We start from the raw sequence: 18,604 nt of genomic DNA on the forward strand, positions 1-18,604 counted from the left end.
AGTTTAATAGAAAATTGATTAGAAGAATATTGTCAAATTAAAAGTGAAGTTTGATGATGTTATCATCTTCTTTTTTTGATTTATGTTTTGTTTGAATATCTTGATAAGCCATCTCTTATAGCATATATCCTTCCCATTAGCTGTGGGGATAATGTTACCAAAGTTAACGAAAGAAATGTTTTTTTCTATGACTTTCTCACATGGAGATAATATCCAAGTTAAGTCCATGCCATTCCAGCAGGTTAGCATCTTTAGAACACTACACCATGTGACCTTTTGGTTCGTCTTGAGGGCGGAGGTCAGCATTTGATTTGAATTGACCTATGACAACAGGTAACGCTGTTGTGGAAGTTGTAACTATTAGGCCAATAGTGTCATGCTCTGATGCACGACTGTTGTGTGATTTGTTGGCAACAGACTATAATGTTTTCTCAGAAAACATAAAAATGACAATATATGAGATATGTCTGTTAGAGTCCTCTTACTTTATAGACCCCAGCTAATTCAATTTAATATGTAGTAAATAAAGAATCTTTTATTTGATTAAAACCCCAAAATATTTAAAATACAATGCTGGACAAGGTTTTTATAGTAGGATTGATCTGTCTAAAAAATGAAATATTTATTAATATTATATAATACTTTGGACAATAGGTCATCATTGAGTAGCAAGCAAGGTTTATTAACCTTCTATTCATGTTGCTAGGGATTTTAGTTTGATATACATATAATAAATACAATTACTATAAAATATACCATGGAAGCCTAGTGGTTTCAATTGTAGCGTGCCTGTATATTAAGTATAAGAGTTGATGTTCGAATCTCAGTAAAAGTTCCAGAAGTTTTCACCTTCACTGTTCACACAACATAGTACAGTGTTCTTACCATTAAATACAAAAGTTATTATGGCATTCTGATGTATTGATAAAAGGCCCATGGATAAGGTTTTTACAAAAACATATTCAACCCTTTATAATTTTCAAATTGTCAACACCTCTAAAAATAACCATTTAGCAGAAAGTAATAAGCCTGTTGATAGTACTTTCGTCTGTTCGTAACAATAGAATGCCACCAGTGTGGGGTAATGAATGAAATGAATACATCATAGGAACAATAAGTACCAGAGTATAAATTATACACAAAAAGGTTTCTTTTTAAAAATTATGAATACATTCAACTAAAACTATGTAAAGTTGGCGTTGTACTAAAGTACTGGGATCACCTTTTATTTAACTTAGTCAGTCAAGCGAGGTAGGTGAGACAAAGCCTAAAATTGTAATCATCGTACAAGTTAAACATGTGACAGTGCTGTTGTCTTTCTTATCATAAATTGCATTCGCTAATCTAATTATGTTTGGGTATAATAATAACAGTTCAAATAAAGTAAACTGTATGATCATATCATACACAATTTGTGGATAGTATACCGTAGACTTTTTATAGTTTTTTCATTATTTACTGATATAATCTTTGATGCAAGATAATAATCTTGAAAATAGATGGTTATGTTATAATTACTTGTTTTCCCCTCTAGACTATATGGAATCATCATCATAAAAATGATAAGAAATTAGGTAGATATGATTCGTGGGTTACTGGAGGTTGAGAGTCCTGGCTAAATCTTTTGCTAATGAAAAGATGTCGCGTTCGCTCGTCGAAGCTTTTACAGATCTAGAGACTTACGCTGCAGATTCGATGTTAATAACTTCAAGACTGTCGGATTAAGAAATGATATTCAAATTTAAATCCCACTTTGAGATGAAGTAAATGAGAAGCCGCTACTCTTCACCAGAGCGTGAACTCTGACAATGCACCTGACCCTATGCATACCCCACATGTATTACGTTTAAGATAAGATAGCAACTGTGACTATATTTAACTTGTGTAGGTCAACTTTTAAAGGAAAATCGTTAATCAAAATAACATATATTGTCAACTACTGTAAAAAAAAAACGGACTCTCTGAAAACCGGAAACATTCCCCAAACTTATTTTTACCATTAAAAACACATTCTGAATACCAGACTTAATGAATTAGACCAGCCCAAAATTGACCGGTATTTAGAGAGTTTACTGTTTTATATATTACACTATACTTTATGAAAAATATTTCATAGAAAAGTGTACCTTGTATCCACTAAATTTAACTTCTTAAGGAAGAAACTTTGAAGCTATACTTAATAATATATCCATTTTCACTAGAAAAATGTTTCTAGTTTTTATATACATTTAATTTATTTTTAAATAAGTTTAAAACAATAAAATATTTCTGGATAATAATAAAAAGATCAATTAATTTTACACAAAATTGAAAAACATTTTATAATACATATTATAAAGGTTGCCATGTTATTTTTGAGGTTCATCCAATGTTTTCCCTTTCCAATTTATAAAAACAATTCTGCCATTAATGAGAAAATATGGTCGTTTCGCATTAGTGCAGTATTTTTTTTTATTTTTTCATTGATATTGTTATTGAACACAACTATATTAACAATACAATATTGTAATAAATATGAAACTAATCTATATTGCTTATAAAAGCTACAGAAAAAATAAAATGACTACTTTTGTTCCTAAAAATTGTATATTACATTTTTTTTTGTCAAAACTGAATAGACAAAACAAGCAAGGTCTATTAATTACCTTAGTGACAGTTATTGTATTTTATCATTTACATAACAATGTAGAGTTGGAGACAAAGAATTAGATGCAGCTTCATAGACTGTTGTTGTTAATCAGAGATTCTAAAAGAATTGTTCCATGGTGATCAAGTGCTTGATCTAACATTTTGAGATTGATTAAAGTGGGAGAAATCAATGCGATTATGTAATCTACAATAGTTTATGAGTTTGACCGTTTAACTGACCCGATCAGGACATTTAATGGAAAGGGTGAAAAACAAGGATAATTACTTGTTTTTGTTATGCTCAATGTCTTCTGTTTTTAATTACTCTGTGAAGATAACATCTTTATAATTGGTATATCCTTCACTAATACAATAGAATATTAAGCAGTATTTACAACTACAAAGTGTTATAATACTACTTGTACTAATTGATTCTACTAATAGCTGTTTCTATTAATATTGCTGCTGCTACTTGTAGTGGTTGTAAGTTCTACTAAAAGCTTTTTTCTTCTAATCTTGCTGCTACTACTTTTAGTGGTTGTAAGTTCTACTAAAAGCTCTTTCTACTAATATTGCTGCTACTACTTATAGTGGTTGTAAGTTCTACTACAAAAAACTGTTTCTATAATCTTGCTGCTACTACTTGTGGTGGTTGTAAATTCTACTAAAAGCTCTTTCTACTAATATTGCTGCTACTGCTTGTAGTGGTTGTAAGTTCTACTAAAAGAAAGCTGTTTCTATAATCTTGCTGCTGCTACTTGTAGAGGTTGTAAGTTCTACCTATATTGCTACAACAACATCTACCCAAGTTCAGGGTTGGCTTTCTTCACTCTATAGCAGATTTCCTTTGCAAATTATTTGTTATGTAAATCTTTTCCTTTAGTAATTAAAACTATGAATAAATAATAGGATAAGATGAGTTTAATGTTAAGAAATTAATAAATTATAAAAGAAATGATTTAATTTTGTTACAATATTATTATAAAATTATGTAGAATTATGATAATCTCTTTTAATAAGTCACATTAAAAACAAAGAATTATAATTTTGATTAATGAATGCATATTGACAAAAGATTTTAATGAAATTTATACTTGCAATTCTTAGATTATCATCTTCACATTAATTAAAAATAGGAAATTTATTCATATTCTTCAGCAATACTGTGAAAATAGAAAACATTGAGAATCGTTTCAGACAAAAGGGGATCTGATTGTGTAAACGGAATAATTAAAATGAATGCATGTGAGAGATACATACGTCTTCTTTACACATAGCACACACTTACACTCAAGTTAAAATTGCAATTAATAAGGTGAAAAGAAAAATGTCCGTGTATTTGATATGCATATTTTTTCCATCCAATGAAACGTCTGCTAGACAATAAATGATGTTGTCCTTGGTATTAATTCGCACAGCTTAGTAATATAGCCAACAATTAAGTTCATTTTTGTTAAACGGCTTCTATGGAATTCTACGACATTCGCAAGAAATTAGTCGATTTAAGAACAATTTTCTACAAACACAGGTATTATATTTCATTTTTTTCTAACATTTAATATTTTGGATATACAGTATTTTAAAGAAAATTTGTCATTAAGGTTTGTTAGAGCTAAATTAATCATGTAGTGAGGGTAATGTTAATTTTTTTTCTGGAGCAAACATGGTTATTGGTAAGTACTCAAAAAGTGATATCAATTTTCTATTGAACTAGTGTTTGTCGGGCCGCCATCGAATAGATCTTCGCAAACCCACGCCATACTTAGATAAAGTAAACTATTCTGCAATGTCCAATCATAGTTAACCTTGTCATATTTTGATGGATTTTTTTATGACATATTACTGTATATATTTGTTATTCCGTGGCATTGTATTAGTATTTTCAGCATATCGAAACCATACAACAAGTGGTTTAACTTGCAGATGAGAACGTCTTGATGTGTGTACGATGCATTCTAGATTGCTTCCTGTTTCTTGTCTTGTTAAGCCAAACAGTCATTGTATACATCAGAAAATGAACAATGTGTGTAGTTTCATAATTAATAAGCGGTTTCAAATCAAATTAAACATGCTTTTGTTGAAATTCACGCATAAATTAATTATCGATTCTTGGCAATTTTATGATTTATACATTAGAAATTAATCCTTGATAAATAATTTCAAAAATTATTAATTACATTGTATTTTTTATAATCATTGGATTAATTTTTCTTAGGATGAAAATTAATTAAATTTTTAATTTAAAATAAATTAGTACTTTATTGTCAGGATTAATAATATTTTTGGAATATTTAGATAATTATTCTTTAATTTTTAAAAGAAATCTTTACGAGGGTTTAAAGGTGAACATTCATACATAACATTTACGATTTAATATGGGAATTATTATCACTTGATACGTAAAACAACCAATTCTTTTTGTGAGTTAAAAAAAAAAGAAACTTATTAAAGCACGTAAGGATTACCTATTAAAATAGCACCATGAAAACATTGGGTTTTAATGATAAAAACATTTAGAGCTGTTAACAGATTACTTTCATCTTTTAAATGATCAGGTCTATGAGATGCATGAGAATATTTAGTTATCAGCTTATCATGAATTTTAGCTAATTAGGGAAAATTCTCTTGCTGGTAAAATTTCATTTTAATTTTAATACTTCCCATATATATTTATGCCAATGAGTTCCTTTTCTGGAAAATGTCTTCATTTGGTTGCTGAAATTATTAGGTTTTTATTGATTATTATGAGTTTGAATTCAGAAAAGTGATATTCCTTCAATTACATTGTATTTGTATTCCTTGTGTTGAACAAGCGACATCACTTGTTTAAACAGGTTATTGCATTTCATATCTGATCATCACACAGTTGATCCGTCGTCAAGGCCGGGACTACTTACAGATCGGGAAAGTATTTTCGTGGATGGGTGACCGGGAAAACTATGCTTGTATGACTTCCTCGAGTCACCTATTTCAACTCCATTCGACCATGACATTCTTTTAACAAAACAGGGTTAACATCTCGTCTTTTGTATGCGGAAAAACTGGGATATAAACATACAGATTTTTGTCTGTGTGGCTACAAACTTTATAGGGTCAATGGAGGACGTGTGTATATATTTACTATTTAGTATTTTGAATCGATAAAAATAAAATATGAAAGTAGTCGAAAACCTATTTTGATAAATTCAGTAATGACAAAATAATATTAAAAATAGAATAATGTAAAAGATATTTTATTATTTAAACTGACGTATAATACAATATATTTTGGTATTAAATACTGAACATATTTTATATATTTCACCATACATTGTTTGTTGAGAAGTTGATTTTTAGTTTAATTACAATACGACTGCTAATTAACAACAACTTAATACTATGTTACCTACTGTATGTCTCTCCATAATGATTTAAATTTAATAAAATGAAAATCATAATTTTTGCTTATGAGTTGCTAAAAATAAGTATATGAATATATAACAGGATATTTATAAAACAATATGACAAATACAGTAGAATAATATTTTAAATTATTAATTTTAATGACAATATTTTGTTATAATTATTATATTACATGGATTCATTTTTTGTATGTGTTTGCCTCTGGGAATTGTAAGTTGTTAAAGAGTGCTTTGTTTTATAAGGAAATCAGCTAAATAATTAAAGAACATTGCCTATTGCTCATCTCCGACATAACCTGCGTTTAACGTATTAAACAGATGGTATTTAAAAGCAACCCGAAACCGGAGTTTAGTTTATTTTTACCATCAAATTGCCTTCTTATTGTGTAAAGACAAGGCATTGTTATTTGTTCATAAACGATAGGCTTGGTTTTCTCAATTAACAGAAGTATCAATACATCGTATACCAGATGGCATAAATTAATAGTATGCTCTTGTGTGTGTTTTAATTCTCTGTATTAATTACACTCATAGCATGGTTTCGTTCAATCGCATATTTTTTCAAAATGAATGTGTTATGCTAATGTGGAGAATATAATTAGCTGAAATGTAAAAAGTGTGTAGAGATAAATTGCATCAAATCTTCATTAATGTAGATAATTTTCTAATATACTTTGAATATTTACGTGATGAAGGATGGAAAATTTGAGATGCTTTAAGTAACTAAATATTGTGCATATGACGACTATATATGTCGTTGCGTATTTGTCAAGTTTTTCTCCACTGATGTGAAATATTCGACAGCTTCATCTTACTGATTGCGTAATTCGTTTGTGAAACTAAATATCAAAGCACGCCCTCTATGTTAATTGGATTCTACGTGTTGACATAAAAATCATCGCTGATCATTGTATCAGTTCAGCTGATTGGAGTTTTAACATTTCATAGGCCAAATTAGTTGTTTTTATGCTGGTCAGTTGTTAGTTATGGCATTGTTTGCGAATGACAGCTGAAGTACTTAAAAACGCAAAGACAAAACTCGAATGAAATCACCGCGTTCCCTGGGTACAAATCTACAATAAAAATATTAGCGTTGAAATAACATGTTAATTTTAAAATAATTGTAATTTGAGCTGAAATAGAGTATAAATCTAGGTCTTATCTCTCTCTCTAATTTTGAAAACGCATTTTTTTTGTAATGAAATAATTCCTGGGTAACGCAAATTGCTAACAACCTTTGCAGCGAAATGTTGATTGCAAAATGTTGTAATTTAAGCTAAAGTATGTAATAAATCTATAGCTTTGTTTCTCCAATCAAAGCTGAAAATAACCTGGGTACATTTTTTCTAATCAAAATGTCTTTTTTATTGTAATTTAGCTAAATTGCTACGTTTATATTTGTCAGTTGCAGCCTACATTTTAACAAAATATTTATTGTGTATAATAATTTCATGATTCATGATGTGCTTTGATTCGACGACACTTATACATATTCTGTAGAGAAATGCCAATAGGCCATTTTCTGTTTGGTTTTCACAATGTAGTAATTTGTTTTCTCTCCATGTTTGTAATACTGATTAATGTAAATGTAAAGGTTGATAACAGACCATTTCTGTCGGATTTGTTCTCTCTTTCAGTAAATAATGTTTGATAATATAATACATGGTTGATGCGAGTCTTGTACAAGACAACAGGTTGACTCACATGTAGTAATAGTAACTAACTTTTTTTCTGGTTAATTTACGAAATAAAATAAAGTTTAAATCTAGGTCTTTCTTTTCCCTCTTGTCTTTTACTGTTTCAAGACTTGTCATCTTTTATCTCCATAATTTGATTATTCTGATCAAACGACTTAATGTTCGATTACTCATCACCGTGATTTAAAATCTTTCTTTCCTTCGCCAATTACTCGTCTTGTTCTGCTATTTAACAAAAAGTTAAATTGTTGGCAGGTAGCCAGTACGCTTGTCTGCGAAACCTATCCAGCCAAAATACACTTTGTAAGATACTTTTCCTTCTGCGATCTTTTTGTGTCTCTTGCGAGAGGAAAGCAACTTGTTGGGGAAGTTGTTTTGTGCAGCGGAACCAATTGTGTTCACCTCACTTAGTTCATGTGTCAAATTTTAGAAAGATTTGTGAAAACGTTTGTTTTAATTGCATTAAACATTTGTTAAAACAAAAACTGTAACTTTCCAGTATAATTATAATGTCTATATTTTTGTTGTTAAACACAATTGCAATATCTATATATTTATGAGAAATATAATCTAAAATAATATTTTGTCCGGTTTTTTATTATTCAAATCAAATCCAGCAATGTGAGGAGCAAGGACAAGCACACGAACACAAGATAATCACGATTTATCACCAAAAAAAATATCCCCATACTGAAAACAAAAAGTACAAATAAATTAAGAGGATTATATTAGAATTCAATAAAAGTTATAAAATGTTTCAGGAGATAAAATTTACCAATTACAAAGTTTCGAACATACAAAATGTAATAGAATGTTTTTGTGTGATGTTCTCAGATGATTATGTAACTTTTCTAAAGACAACTTTTACGATTTACTGTAAAGATATCGCAGTAAGTTATTACCTTAGAGAGACGTATTGTTCCTTTATAAATATTCTTGTAGACAAATACTGATTAAAATTTGTGTGAAAACCAGTGTTGATTTCACTGTTGGGACAACTTAATTTTCTTTCTTTTTTTTCAAATTGTCTAGATAGACTACAATTTGATTACTGACAGAAAATAATCACCAACCACATATTTTGTATAATAAAAATGATAATATGACAAAACAGTTTGATATATGTAAATAAGAGAATAGAATAAGTCACAACTAAGTTATTATTTTATTTTTAAAAAGTAGACCTCCGGAAATAAGAGAAAAAAGGGCTTACAAAAAACTATAGGTTTGATGTTTCCCTTTTTACGCAAGGTTTTGTGATATATAAAACTTCAAAATGGTAAAATATTCACATTTTATTATTCATTTTCAAACGTTTTTACCTAAATAGGTCTTGTATACATAATAATATTGATTGAAAATTGTGAAATAAAATGCAAATATAGTTACTTTTATTAACAATGAATTAAGTCTATGATTAATTAACATATAATTACAATACAACAGTTATTCAAAACTTTAATTTCAAAAGCATTATTATAATTATTATGAATTATGTAAAATTGATTTTAGTAGCTTTCTTTCGTTTTTCTAATTTATTGTTTATGATGAATGTCAAAGAAACATGACATATCGATCTTTCCATCGGAAATTGTATATTCTATAGATGTTAGTTCAATTAACGGTATTATTTTAGGCTTTCTTATGCCAGTCTTGCTTTGTTGTAATAAATGCATTATACTAAAAGACAAAGTAAAATATTATCACAAATAATGATCTCCATTACCAAAAGAAAAATGAATAAAATTATAATTATGACGAATAACTTGCGTGTCACAGACGTTTTATTTTGATAAATTATAATGAAAAGAGAGAAATTCTAAAGCACCCAGTGAAAAGTATTTAAATATAAGTTATCCTGACCAAGACTCAAATTCTTCATGTTATTACGCCAATGCGTTACAAATTGGATTAATTATACAAATTATTTTTTTAACTTTTTGTGTTGCTGCTAATTAATATTTATGTATTTATGTATTGTTGCTATTTTTTGAAATAAAATATTTGTTTGTAATTGTAGCTTTTATTTGCAGCTGTTTCTAAATTTCATAATTTTTTTTGTAAGTGTTGTTGATTATACACAAATGGTGTCCCACGAAACAGAAAGTTTTCTATTATTCGTATTAGTCATTAAATTAACTGTTAAGGGAGCTAGATTTTCACAGTAAGTTGTCAAACCCAAACCCTAAGATCTTCCAGGGATCGCTAATTATGCTAATATATGTAAATTTACTTTAATCCAGTGAATCAGAGGGTACATGTTTGTCATGTGAGAACGTCGTTGGTCTGATATCCCCGCGGGATGTTTATGGGAACATGCTGTATTTCCTTACAAAGATTTGGATTTTTTTAATGTTATCATTATTCATAAATCTTGATACCTTTCAGGTGATATTTTGTTATAGTTGTTTTAGTCTTTGTGGAGTGTAGGTGTATGTTGGTGGATTCTCTTTATTCAACTTTTGCTTTATCATTATGTTTTGCAGATTCTTTACAATAACTGGATATAACAGTGGAATTTGATCAAACAATGGAAAGGTATGTTGAAATGTATTTTACTATGAGGTCCTTCATTAATAAATTTAAACAAAACATCTCTCAAAATACATGGTTATGTATTGAAAGTAGAAACAAATACTTGGTTTTATTAGTGTTGCTGTAGATTTTCCTCGGTTTTCCTAGGACTCTGGGTTCAATTCTCATGGTCTGTAAACATTTTCAAATCATCATGAGTAATTTTAGGTGGGCTAAATTCCTAAATATAAAATTTTGAGTTTACCTTTTATTCAAAGCTTTTTTTTTAAAGTAACAAGTAATATGTTTTGTTTGAAATTGAGAAGAGTTTTAACTAGGTTTATGGTATGTTTTAGATAATAAAATATATGGTATAAATTTAATGACTTTTTGTGAAAGACTTTTGTTTTGTATTATCTTCAGTTCCACTTGATCGGCCTTAGATTCATCCTTATAGGTTAAAAGTCGTTAAAAGAATGTGTTTGGGAAAAACGAAGCATTAATCACCAAAAGGTGATTAAAAAGTAATTTACTAAATATCTTTAGATATCGACTCCTGATAATCCGAGAGTGTTTAATGATGGTGAAAAAATATGCGACTCATTTGGTTAGTGTTTTGTTATTGTACATAGTGTTAAACTCGTACTTGTTGAGTCACATGCATCGCGTATTGATTAATGCACCTCGACCTGGTTGTACAAGACCTTGAGTGGTTTAGATTTGGTAGGCTCGCTTGTATAATTTTAACGTGGATGTCCCAAGACGATGTAGACTCTCTATTGATCATGCTTCCTTCCTGGCTTGTGTCCCTCCTTTTGTTGAGATCCCTCAGTTCTTAATCAATTCAATCACCTTTCATGCAGAAGCCTAGACCACCGATAGTGAAGACAGACATTTAAATGTTCTCCACAATTTTGTGTCCATCTTTCAACAACCATTTTGTGTCCATCTTTATCTATTGTTTCATTAATTTGTCATGGCAGTAATATATATTTATGATTATGTTGTCAGGTATATAGTTAACATATGTCCCATCTATCAACAACTATTTTATTTGATTATTTATATCTTATTCAAATCAATATGTTACACTGTTTACAGAATTTGCCTACGATACTGGATAATTTATAGATACAGTACAGAGATTTAGCTTTTGATTTTGATCATTTTCAATTTTATTTTTACATCCTAATTATTAAATGATGTTTATAAATGTCAATAGATATAATATATAATAATATCTCTATTTCTCGTTATAATTTGAGTTGTTCATTAATGGTCACTGAAGCTAGTCAGCATATGTTAACAACTTTAATTAACATGTTTTATCAATATGTGACCAATTGATTTAATTCCTTACAAATGACCATTTTAGTTTATGTAAATATTTACTGCAGCACCAGTTGTATATTGTTGTAATCAAGTAGTCTCATTGGCAACTTTAGCGTTAATTAAAAAGATTGATTTAATTTAATGTTGACTACTTTTAATGAATTAACTAATTAATTGCCGAGTTGCTTATGCTATCTAGCATGTTACTTTCATTTATCTTAGTTATAATTAATATGCAGATATAATAAGTAGCTCTATGGTGTATTATTTTTATTGTCTGTATCTTTTTTTTCTCTCTCTTTGAGTTGGCCAATGAGAAAGAAAGTTTTTTTTGTTTACTTGATATAATATTTGTTTCTCCCTAGAATTGTTAGTCACTAGGTATACACAAAACCACTTCCACTCATTGGGGAGTTAGTTTTTGTCTTAAAGCAGTAAAAACTGTTAAAATTAATAAACAACATAAAATCACTTCCGATATCAAATGACGAAAAAAACAAACTTTGTAAATGTCATAACTACTATAGCAATACGATTATCCTATTATAGGCCCACCTTGTTATAGCCACTAAGCCCATGTATATCCTCACTGTGGATTAATCCGTTTTTTCTTTGAATATGACTAAATTTTAAATGTTCGCATTTGTCCGTCGGTACGACTAAACAACATTTAAAGTCTTTTATTGCTAATCTAATCAGATAAGGACTATGAACCGTAGGTCCAGTGTACACATACATCTAACTCATGTGCACTTTAAAGAACCTAGTACATCTTTCGAGACGAGTAGGGGTTACCCCGGTGTACTAGCCCACACACAGCCACTGTCACCCACAGCTACTGATCACAACTGGGGCCTCTGTGAGACCACCCAGTATAAATAGCGACCGAATAAGTTCAAGTGCACACGCCAGACAGCGTGATATTTAAACTCGCTAGGGATTCATTTTTTTTATTAAAACCACCATATTATGAAGTAATGTGTCATCAGACTAGAACTTCTGATCCTCAGATTATGAGGCCAGGTGCTTTGACTGGAAACCCGGTTATCCACCAGTGTTGATAGAATAGAGACTAGAACCTGTGATTTGTGTCGGCAGGCACATGACCGATTACTTGTCACTTGTGTTGATGGAACCTTGTTAAAGCATAAGATTTAAGATAAAGTAAATCAAGTTTTCTAAGCAAGCATATTGACAAATTATTCACTTCCTCTATTAAAGCTTTATCCATGGCTGTGCTTAAAATTAGACCATTCATAGTATCGACAACGTACCTCATAGCTTACTGTATTAGCCATTTCAATTTTCATAGCCTGTAACGTCCTAGCCTAAAAGAAACACATTGCTTATGGTCCACTTGCAGTCAAACAAAATGGATTCATACTTAGTTTGTGCAGTTAGCAAAAACCATGTTTTAATTTATTACATGCTTCATTTAATATTGAATTATTTTAAAAAAATGTTATACTATTGTGTAGGTCACCCACTGTATTTTGGCTGTCAACCCAAAATTTTATAATTTAGTTTCACAGCAACAGTTAAAATTTAAATTATGCTCAAATCATATTGCTTCAGAAATTGTTGCAGAAAATCATCTGTACTTTAAATACACCAATCATTGTAAGTGTGGTATTATTAGTAAGCACTTTATCCTTTCAAATTCTGGGTACGCCTCTAAATTGCTTTAATAGTTCTGTCTTTTCCAAATTATGTGATTCAAATTGATAACGATAATGGACTTTTGATTGATGGGTTTATTAACTGATTGATTGATTGATGGATGGACGGACAGACTGATGGACAGACTGACTGATGGTTAATAGCATTTTGAAATTTAGATTATAAACTATACCCATTGGTTTGTTTTACATTACTGCAGTAACTTCAGTAGAATAATGTTGACAAATTCATACAAAGCTTCTCTCTAATTATTATTCCATATTTACATTATTGTATTGATCTGGATTTAATTTATGCAAATTGCAACCGGTGTATATTGTTAAAAGACTATTCTTTTGTAATCTGCCTGGGTTCAAAATGCTTCATAATTAATTTAATTTATGTATAAAATTGTATGGTTATTAAACCAACGGGTACTGAAATAATTAAGAATATTTTGTAGTACTGTAATATAATCTTTTGTTACACGGTATTGTTTAAATTAATATTTGATGATATTTGAAATTTCTATTTAATATCAGGAAGCAAATGAAATTTCTCCAACATGTCGTAAAAATTAGAATGATTATAAAAATATTTTGGAAAAAACATAATAGTGTCCAATTTGGCCAAATTAACAACATCATGTTAAATATCATCACTCACTTTTAACATTATTTTACTTTAAAATTATGTATGAAATATACCAATAATAATAATATAGCCAATCAATGCATCTGTTTTCTGTGAATGGGTTTTCCAAATGCAGCCACTTTGAGTCAAAGCCAAAGCTTGTAGTGTTATATTTAGAAGGCTATTTTTGTACATACAGACTTTACTATGTGACAATCTTCATTGCACTTCATCTGTGGATTGTAATAGGCCCCTATTGTGATAGAATTGTCAGTTGTATGACCAGATAAAGGTATAGATAATGACAAACTCCAAGAACTATATATTAATGGCCATATTTACTTAATGCCCAACACTGGGGGCAGTATGACGTGTTGGCACGCTCGGTTTGAGATAATATCGTGTTGTGCGCTAAATTTGTACCGTAACAAACCAGGTGCTTAAGCGTACTGGCATTTTAGAAGAGCAACCAGATCGTCGCTCCATGGATGGTACGTGGGATGCTGTGAAACTATTCTCCATTTCCTCTAGGCTTGTATCAATGTCGGGTGAACGGTTAACATCTCTGCGGGCAGCCTGCATTCCCTGACCAGGGTGCTGCATATCCTAGGACAGCTGCAGGCAAGTCACTGGCCAAGTTGCTAGCCTAAGAGGGCTTTTTAGGTCAAGCTACTAGCTTTGTACAAGTGTGAACACCTTAATGGTGTCTGACATACTTAGGAAGTAAAGGTTTAAATGCTGAGATAGGTCCTGACTTTGTGTGTGGGTATATAGCTAATATTTATAACAAAAAAGAGTATTAGCAATGAGGTAAAATAAGGTAGCATTAGGAATCATTTTTAAAAGCCCTAAATCAGTATGAAATTGATAAGCACCTTTCTTGGTTGATATCGTTCTCAAGCTTCTGTCAATTAAATATATATCAATCAATCATATTGAATCCAAACAATCACTTTATTAGATAAAATCTTTATCTGATCCAGGTCATGCTTGACCAGTCCCAATTTACTGTTGACCAATAGAATCCAGACAAACACTAAATCTCTATTTTGGGTTATCAGGTCATGCTTGAACAGTTCCAATTACACATTGACCAATCGAACCTAAATAAACATAGAATCTCTATTTTTACCCAGGTCATGCTTGGCCAGTTACAATTACACAGTTGACCAATGATGTTTCAGAACACAGAAGTGGTCAGTTTATTGACAAAATAATCTATTGGTCACTAAACTAACTGTATCAAGGTCTTATTTAATTGGTTTGGACTGGTCAGTGTTGTTGTCATTTATGTCTGCTATTGACCCAACAGGGAATTTAATTAACAGCCCAGGATGATTAGAATTGATGAATATTTTAGATGTTAATTAAATTAACTTCAATCTAATGATGATAATGGTTGATCATTAATTATTGTTTGTGCAAAATCTATCGCTAAAATTACACTAGTAAAATGGAATATACTTTGATATGGTTCTTGGTGTTTTTAGAAATGTCTTGACCATTTATAATGACTTAATTTGCCGATATATAGGTGTATCACTGTGTGTTATAATAGAGTTTACATTATATTAATATTTAAATTAATTAAGTTGCAATAACTATCAATTCTTCTAACCAATATGAATATATTATATAATAATTCAACAAGTATTTGATGAATAAAACAATTTATAATATATAAAACAATTATAATTATACACTAAATTGTAGCTGATTGTAGCAGCTCATCTGTGCTGTTTCTTTCTCTTTAGCAATACAAAAAATATTTGATTGTTTTGATGTTTTAAATATATACCAGTATATCAAATATATATATATTTTTTAATGTAGAAAATATTTTTGTCTTTACATGCATATCATAAAACAAAGAAATGATAATCATATAATGAGGTAATATAATCCGTGGGCGAAACTGCTTGTATTAACTGTTGTAGAACTAATTCTTATGATTCTTTATTAAGCCCAGACTAGGTATCTATATTACCTTGACCTTATAGATGTTTGATGCTGTTTCTACTGCTGATAATCATGATGATTCCCTTGTCAAACTCGGCCTAACCTAGTGATTATTGCAGTTCACAAAACAGGATTAAAACTACTGCAACGGCCTTGGAAAATACGATTAAAAACATCTTATCTTATCTTTTGGCAAAGATTCAATTTTGCCAAATGAAATGGTAGACTTTTTCGCGAAGTAGTGAAGTAGGAACGTACATAATGTGTTGCCTTGTTAATTGCCTACTTAATGTCCTTATATGGAATTGCTTTAGCACATTTGCTTGCATACAGTTTTAAGACGCATTTACTCATTAGCGATTAGCATAACACCTTAATTACACGAATGGTCTAGTGAACGTAAGCAATTTGAAGGAAGTACTCGGCCATTAAAATGCAAATGAAGACCTTAACACATTGATAATAATATTAGCTCATATTGGATGTATGTCGAGGTAATCTCTAAAAGTAATATCTTCCTTAGGAGGTAACTTAAAGGAGTATTTACCTGCACTACTACAAACTACCATTATGAAACAAAATACAGATTTCCAGACTGTATTAGTCAAAGGCTTATTATAAAGTAAAATTCAAAGGACAGATGGGTTCTATTGTTCTCCGATGTAGCCTTTCTTACCCCTTGACTGTATGGTCTTATGCACGGCAGCCTGCGTACACTCGTCTGCCTTTTGTTTCATGCTCTTCATTATAATACAGATAGTGAGGCACGGTGGAAGGTACTGCCCGTAATTGTTTGACTTCACACAATAGATGTGGCGTATGACGATTCACTCTCGTTGAATAGACCTTGCGAATCAATTAAGGGATCCTTATAAATGTTTAAGACAACCAATCTGTGGCCTCTAATCAGCATTTGTAATATGGAAGATTATCTAATGATGGTACACAATTTCTTCATTCGTTCTTTGGACAGCTAGGAAGGTGTTAGGATACCTGGCTTCTTTCCATTTATTGTCAGGTCATCTAGAGGTAAACTGTTACCATGGATACTGCATCATATTCTGCTCGCCTATTTTGATATTCCGGAAGGGTCAGATGGAGATAAATTTGATTGTAATCTTTTCATTAACCGGTAGGATATTAACATTTGTGGTTGGCAGCGTTCAAAGATAAGATGTGGTATTTTATTTTAAAAATATTTTTAGGCATTTTCTTTGGATTTTGAATAGTGTCTACATAGAATTATGTATCTTGGTATAAATGGCATTGAAAATTGTGAAATATAAATTTACTAGGTTTATTCACATTATATTTATATTGATCTATGAAACCTAATTATCATTCAAAAGAGTGTATTGTATCATAAATCGATTATAGAATGTAAGTATAAAAATTCAACAAATGTTTACATACATTTCTATTAATATTTTGATTGTTTTAGAATTAATTTGATAGATATAAAATATATCTTGAAACGAATGAAGTGAAACCAATCCTCCTGACTAGAAAATATATTTTCACATAAATTTATACTGTATGATTATCTATGAGGCATTTTAATTTAAGGTGGAAACGATAACTGCAATAAGTATTTTAAATCTGTATTTTTAACTCAATTTGTACTTTTTGTGTCCTCTTTTAACTTTTTTATATAACATCTTGTTCTCTGTTTTATGTGATTTTATTCTTTTTTACTGTTTGTGCGACAATGTTTTTAGACAATTTTAATGTGTGTACTTTCAGCCAAAGTTTCAAGCCATTTATGAGTTTGACAATAAAGTTAATTGAATTGAATTTAAAAATGACAGCATTGTCACAGATTGGTTGCCCTCTCAAAGTTTAAATATATATTTGTACTATATTAAACCATATGTTTTAACATTCCCTTTGTCTATGACAAAACAATGATATTATATTAATGTAATGTAGTTATATAAAAAGTTGTATGGACTTCTGTAAGTAAATAGCTGGTATGCCAGTAAATAGTAGACAAAAGCCTGAATTTAATTTAATTATGTGTAGAAGGTTTAGATTAATCTTTGTTTGTTGCAAATTAGTAAAAAAAACAAGTCATTAGTGATGTCCGTATATAGGTTACAGACATAAATGGAGATCTATGTTATAATATTTGTTGTGTTATTCTACTAATTAGGAATGTACAAAATGCAAACCAGTGTCTGTTGTTTTGATGGATACTTTCTTGGTCGGAAGTTTGTACTTAAAACCTTAGACATTACTAGTTTCTGAAGTACATGGCTTTATTACTGTGTATTACTACAAGAACAGCCCTGAATGTTTTCTGAAAGCTTAGAATTACTTTGTTTTTAAACCTTTACTTTCATTTAGCTTTTTGCTTATTTTATTTGTATCTCCATTGAAATCCAGACACTGATACCCACAGCATTGTCATCTTTCAGTGCTTATTTTATTTATATCTCCATTGAGATCTAGTCGCTGATACCCACAGCATTGTCATTTTTCAGTGCTTATTTTATTTGTATCTCCATACCCACAGCATTGTCATTTTTCAGTGCTTATTTTATTTATATCTCCATTGAGATCCAGTCACTGATACCCACAGCATTGTCTGTAATTTTCATTTGGGTTGATAAGAGAATATATTGTTAAGTTAATTATTGTATCATGATTTGCTTCTTATTTAGAACAGTAATAAAAAAAAAACTTAAACTTACACGGCCACTATTAGAAGCATATTTGAAGAAAATGCTAGGCCAGGCTATTAATGTTCTGTTATATTGAAATAATGATCCTAATTAACAG

The 18,604-nt window shown here is 30.1% G+C and overlaps 1 protein-coding gene across 3 annotated transcripts in view; it reads left to right on the plus strand.

The window, feature by feature from the left end:
* Positions 1 to 18,604, plus strand: part of LOC144851133 (zinc finger homeobox protein 3-like) — an 84,564-nt gene that overhangs the window by 53,305 nt on the left and 12,655 nt on the right. For all 3 annotated transcript variants that reach the window (XM_078708675.1, XM_078708676.1, XM_078708677.1), the window contains one exon: positions 10,213 to 10,264. The gene's annotated coding sequence lies outside the window, so the exon portion shown is untranslated. The remainder of the gene's footprint in view (positions 1 to 10,212; positions 10,265 to 18,604) is intronic.

The sequence above is a fragment of the Antedon bifida genome, chromosome 8 (genome assembly GCF_963402885.1).
Source record: "Antedon bifida chromosome 8, ecAntBifi1.1, whole genome shotgun sequence".
NCBI lineage: Eukaryota > Metazoa > Echinodermata > Crinoidea > Comatulida > Antedonidae > Antedon > Antedon bifida.